This window comes from Aplidium turbinatum, chromosome 13 (assembly GCF_918807975.1).
Source record: "Aplidium turbinatum chromosome 13, kaAplTurb1.1, whole genome shotgun sequence".
In the NCBI taxonomy this organism is placed as follows: Eukaryota; Metazoa; Chordata; class Ascidiacea; order Aplousobranchia; family Polyclinidae; genus Aplidium; species Aplidium turbinatum.
In genome coordinates, this window is record NC_137484.1 from 3180848 (window position 1) to 3187912 (window position 7065).

The following is a 7065-nucleotide window of genomic DNA, read 5'->3' on the forward strand; positions in this document are numbered from 1 at the left end:
AGAAAACTGGCAAATTAAATGGTTGCAGTGTTTGTTAGGTGAGTTTGGACTGCTGAATGAGGGAGAATAACGCTAGAAAGAAGAAACTGTGTTACAGAAGTGCTAAACGTTCCTTTTAGGCCTTCACAGTGCAATTTTAATTAAAATATAACAGTCCATGAGCACGTTTTCCTCAGAATGCTTGCAGCACCAAGTTGAGTCATATAGGCAGAAAGGCACTGGTAGCTTTCCACAGCTACTATTTCAGCAGGATGCTAGGTTACCAGCAACATAGCTAACAGCTATACACATTTTATTAAATTTTGGGCTAAGGCTAGTGTGGTTTTCAGAATAGCCGACTTAGTACAGTTTTATGGCCAAGAACTTAAATGGCCAATATTACTGGTAAACCACACGAAAACCTGCACCATGCAGTCTTACACATTTTAGTATAGCCCATCTCAGCTGCTAGCAGTGTTGCATACTTACAGTAGATTCCTACCTGACGAAGAGTGACTTGCAATGTAAATATTAAAAATTAGTTTTAAAGCATATCAGCATTTGGATACTTTTAGTGCATTTTCGTGAGCGATTTTGATCGATGTGTATTCTTAGGTAAAAACAGCTATTAAAGTTTCTCTTAATTTTTCTCTAGCTAAGCTGTATATATGTATTATGGCTTGTCTTGGAAAATATTGTTGTATGCCAGGATGTACCAATTTTTCTTCATACCCTGACATTTCACTCTTTGTTGTTCCCAACGGAAAAAAATCATGGTCGCTATGGAAGGGCTGCAGATGTAAAAACAAGTTTTTGCAAGTTTTGTTCAAATACAGGCCACCTACAAACCTTTCCTTCAAGCAACGAATTGATGATGGTAAAGCTTTCGTTTGTAATATGCATTTCAATGAAGGTGATATTTGTAAAACTTCACAAAGAAGTTGGTTAAAGTTTGGTGCACTGCCAAGTTTGAATGTCCCTGAGAAATTGATACCATGCAAAATAGTTCCAGAGAGGCGTAGAATTGTGCTTCACAATGAAGTATCACCAGTATCCCACAAGAAAAAATTATATTCCAGTTTATCTGATATTGAGTTGAGCTTTATATCACTAAAAACTATATGTACTGGCTACAAATGGAGAATACATACTACCTCAACCTCTGCTGGTTCAAGCAATAGCATTGCATCTGAATGGCTACATTTTACCTACTGGTACTGGGAAGCTAATGATATATGCAAATGCAATTATGTAAAGGTGTGCCACAATACAGCATTTCTATCAAAAGTGATTTGAAATTTACTTCCACAATCAAAAGCTGTTGTTTGCCGGAAAATCACAGTATATATGATACTCCTTTAAGCTGCATGGAGATGATGCTGACTCTGTGCACAGTCTTCTTTCCCATGTTGAGTGTTTTGAACTGTGTGATGTTTTTGCATTTTTGGAACAAAAGGAATGCTGCTAAATCCACCTGTTGTAAATGAACTATTACGCAAGACTATTACCAAGAGCATGAGACAATTCCTATCAGGTAAGTTGAATGAATATATATGTTTTAAATAAGCTTGTTCTTAGCATTAATCATAATGCCACAAAACATTGCTATGAGACAACAAATTATTTGCATACAAACTTACTTGACTCATGTTGGCACTGCTCCTCTGTTGTTGTTACATATTAGTTTTGGATAGACATAATCAGTCAATGTTACAACAAAAAATAATATTTTTTAATCTATTAATCCATTATGATGGTGCTACTTTAGAAGTGCATTAATTCAATAATTCCGTAGCTATATTTACATTTTGAGGTAATAAACGTTCTTCTTTGGATGCCATTTTTTGTATACTATATACATATAGCAATTGAACGTGACTTATTTTACGCATATGCATTACTTTACTGGTACCATATGCTAAAGAACAATGGCATCACATGGTCACCTAAGTTGGGACAGATTAATGGCACCTGATGAAGATGGTGCATTACTGAATTTATTTGTATTTTACAGTTGAATGAAGATTTGGAAGGTGGAAATTCTCTTCGAAAAGTGTGGTATTACACCGACATGTTGCGCAATGAAATCAACAACCTTAATCTGCATAATTGCATGTCATGACTATTGTGAAGGAAGCTTATTGCCGGACTTGGACTGTGCAAGGTATACGGCAATCTATTAACTGGAAACCCTCTATGAATGCGCTTTTGAAGAACTTTTCTGGACCCTTGCTATGTTGACGTGTATTGTTTTTGCTGTGATGGTCAGAAATAAAAAAACTGAACTTATAAAAAAAAAGTGCTGGAGAGATATGTCATGCGTATGAGGAGTCATATTTTTTGCCAGTGCTATAAGACTTCTTACATGGTAGAAACAAAACAGCAAAACAGTCGTATAAGCCAAACAGTGCACTATGTAGCACTCTGAAAAGTATAAACAATTCTAAAAGCAAACATTGAAGGAGGATTCCTGTTGTATTTTATTTTGTACAATAAAATCGTAGCATACTTTTATTGTACATATGCTTTTCAAGCTGATTTCACAACACATTACTTTAAAGAATGAAATAGGCTTTCTATTAACACCATAACTTAAATATATACTGTAAAAAGTACACAGAAGGTGCCAATGCGGCAATGATGTAGTTGCAGTGAAAGTACAGTAAACCACTCTTATAACTCCCATTCATCCGAATGAACTAAAAAGTATAAGAAACCATCAGGATTAAAGTTCTCGTCCATAACCCATACCGTACGTAATATGTGAGGTTGACTGCACCGGAAATTAGCATAACAGTATGCATTGTGGCTACGAAGTTCCTTCAATGTAGGTACGGATTCTCAAAGTGCCAATTTCAATCACTGTTTTATGCAGTCTCGAGTAAAGTGCAGTATGCCGGGGTGGTTAGTCTAATGTTCACTCACGACATTAGATCCCTTCACTGCAGATTGCTTTACAATATCTAAAGTTTTGGAGGTACTGCTAAACATTCGAACTGTAGGCATGGTATCACATGCAACTCTTTGAAAAGTAGTTTCCAAGAGGATCCTGCTTTATTCTTGCAAGTACATAAAATCTGCGAGCAGCAAACGTTTCTCAACTTATCGCTGGTAAGGACAGGGACGATTAGAGAAGCTTCAATTAGTAGCATCTTCTCTCTATTGACATCTCCGATTAAATCTGAAAATCAATGACCTATATCATAAATAACATTTAACAATGTATGTTACAATTAGCACACGTGTTCATCACTAATTATATTAACTATACACACACAGGAATGATAGATCAGTGAATCTTCTCTATATAGGTACGAGTACATTAGCAGTAAGCACCATATGTACCATATGCTTATTGCTTAAATTACAAAAAATAAACATGACGTGTGTGACACATTACGTGATTCACTAGGCATAAGCTCTTAATATTTACCAACATCAACCATTATGCATACGGTACAACATAAAATTACACTATTTTATAGTGTTGATCTTACCTGATGAAACTGTTCTGCCCACTGTGCTGTTGAAACAGCAAACCTTTTCTTTTCACCACTTTGGAACAAAATCCCATATTTGTGGTGTTGTTACATTGTGGTAAACAACAGTTTAGTTCATCACATTTACGCTTAACTTGTGCCATTATCAAACTAAATAATCGTAACTAAGATAATTCACAAGATCCTAAATAGCGTTCAGCATTTGATTATGAACTGTAATGTGCAAAGACTTTGAACAATAAAAGATATTTATATAATTGCTAATTAATAGAAAATTACAACACAAAGGAAATAGACAAAACATAACCTTTGTCTACGGTACATAACCAATTTAGATGCTATGTCGCAAAGCGGGTTCCCCAAAATGGAACAAGTTATCTGATTCTGCTGTGCTTCATTCAGTCTAACTAGTTTTGAGTTAAATCTCAGGACTTTTAACCTTAGTTATGACATTGGTGCTTTAAATTAATGAACCTATACAGTATACATACTTACCGGTACTCAAATTTATCTTAATGCTCTTTTTGTTTATAAATTATTTTGGGAGTGGCTATTTTGAGTGTCACAGATTGAATCCCATGACTGTTTTGTTGTATCACTAAATAAAACAACTTTAAACACCTTTTTAAAATAACTGACAACTGAATTAGTTGATCAATCAATACTTTTTGTAAATGATGCTGGCTAAGAAGCATCTATCAATTACTACGGTAATTCCAAGCCTAATTCAGCTTAAAGTTCAAGCTTCCACAAATATTTATTAATTAAACCTTTCAATTAGTAGGTCACTGTAGCCTACTTGGTACATTGCAACTTATTAACTTTAAAGACCACTACTTTAAACTTATCAATTGCTTAGTAGATTGAAAACTCAAACCACAATTTTATGACTTATATTCATGCTAACCTAGGCCTAAGAGAATTAATTAAAATTACACTGTGAAGGCCTAAAAGGAAGGTTTAGCACTTCTGTAGCACATTTTCTTCTTTCTAGCGTTATTCCCCCTCATTCAGCAGCCCAAACTCACCTAACAAACACTGCAACCATCAATTCGCCAATTTTTCTACAGGTTTTCCCATAGTGGTTTTGCTGAGTCAGCAAAACGTGTTAACCACCGACAGAGGGCGTACGTGCCGAGTTTAAAACAACGGCAGCTTGCGAACTAGGTATATTTATTAACTATGCTGCCATGCTTCATTCGTAATTTGGGATGATAATTAGCATCATTTGGAAAAGGATGATAAATCGTCACACAATGCCTTTGGAAGGACTTAGAAGAGGTTTCGTCATATCGCGTTGCATTCGTTGGCAGCACATATACTGTATGCGTATTTGTAATCTGCAGGTCGCTGCAGCAGATGGTGTTTTGACCAGTCAACACTTTAGCAAAAATCAATTTTCCTTTTGAACCAGCTGACTGCGAACATTGTTACCCTTCGAGCACTCAGCTAGAGAATTGATTTTTTTTAAATTAAGTTTAGTAATAATAACCTAAAAAAGAAGAACAGCAATGGCAGGGGTGGGAATCCAACCCACGTCATCGAAATGACTCCTAACCCTCAAACCGCCAGGCCACGCTGTTGACGGCGAAAGGTTCACTTAAATTACTTTTTAACGTGCAAGAGTCACATGACATCAATCAGCTGATTCAAATCTTGGCCGCTGATTGGTTAATAAACCTCATCTGCTGCAGATTACAAATACGCTCAGGCCGCAGTGTTAATCCGTAGTAGTGGATCAGTGTTAATCCGGAGATGTCCCCGTTATCGAGGGTAGCTGGATTCACCTTCAAGTGCCGCAATCGCCTTCACACCCTGTCTCCGCATCGACCTGTCTAACGGGTCAAGAAAATAATGTCTTGTAGGCTATTGAAACAAATCTAAATCAGGTGTCCACTGTGCATGCCACGGTATGGCTGAATAACGGGTGAGATGTTCGTCCGAGAAACGAGCCAGTAAACCCGATCTTATTCGTCCATCCCGCTAAAGATGATCTGACGAGCTTATAATCACAGCTTGTATCCAAGACACAAAGTTGGATTAATCACAGCCTGAAAACCAAACAGCAGCACGTAGTCTATTTGCAGCGGAAGAAATTAACCGATCGAAATATCTGACTCGAGCCTCTTGTAATGAGGTCAGATTCAACGAGAGCCTTCTCTCACGATTTGTAATTTCTAAGTTGTAGGGGAGAGTGGGGTTAGTTGGAAGGCGGGGTTATAGTTGAAAACTTATCATTTTTTTAACTCGATGACTTTTTTGAATATTCACTGCCACCATGTGATGTAGTTTAAAAAAAACACATAATCCATGTTAGTTTCGATTTGTTGAGTCAAGTTATGTCTGTTTGGCTGACAATTTTGTACTTTCTTACTTTCGAAGTAAAATTTTTGGCGTTTTAAGAAAGGTCTTTTGCGTCGATGACACTTTTAGAATATATATCACAGAGAAGGTCATCTGGGCAAGGAGAGGACGTGTTTCCGATGCAAGAAGATGGGTCATCTCGCTCGCCGGTGCACTGAAGATATTGAGGACAGTGGAAACTTTCGCAGTAAACGTGATAATTATTGTTTTGAGAAACGCTGTCGTTAGTAGATCATGCAACGATGGACTAATAAGTCGTTGGAGATAACTTATGAGAACTGTTTTATTGAGTAATTGATTGTTTTGCAGTGCGTTCTTTTTGGTGATTGTGTTGTTATACTGTTTGCAACAATATTCTATAGGGCGTATGTCACAATCAATGTGCAAGGCCTTGCGACGGGCTGCTTTGTATCTTGACCGAACGTGCTGTTTTGATTGCGAAATCTTTATTATGTAACGTATTTCCAGAATCTTCTGTAACATGCAAACCTGGAATATTCTGTTGTTTTTCACAATTGCCAAATATCGGGTGTTGTGACATCATAAGGATGTTTACTAGGAAATCTTTGATTGCGAAACATTTTGTTGACGTGCGAATCTGGAATGTTCTTTTATTTTTCACAATTGCCAGATGTTGTTTGTTATGATGTAACATTACGTAACCTTCTCGATGTTACTAGACCAAACAACCTGCTATAAATAGTGGTGCAATTTGCGTATTATTATTATGAGAGTTGTGTTATGAGTTGTAGATTGTTGTTGTGGCAGTGGGTAATAGAAGCAGAGATTATTGTTGATTGAGAGTCGAAGTAATTGAATACAAGTAGATGAGAATTGGTGCTGATATAAATTGTGATCGAAATTAGAGTTATTTGAGAAGCCGTTCGTTAAAGTCCTTCAAGAATTTTCATTATCATTTCACCAGTAGAACTATTTGACATTTAATTGACTGCCTTTCGGTAATATCCCATTAAACTACGTCATTGAACCTTTCCAAGTCTCTTTCCTGGTAAGAGATAGAAAGAAACTGTGACAGTTTGTTTGTTTTAAATTTGCATTAAAAGTTAAATTGACTGAATAATTATTTTTAGTTGTATGATAGAGGACACCATAGGGGATAATTTAAGCCGCTTCAAGTTGTCAGGTTATGCACCAATTGTTTTAAATTTCACTTTAAAAAAAATCTTTCCGACTAACCCCACTCTCCCCTGCAATTGTAATT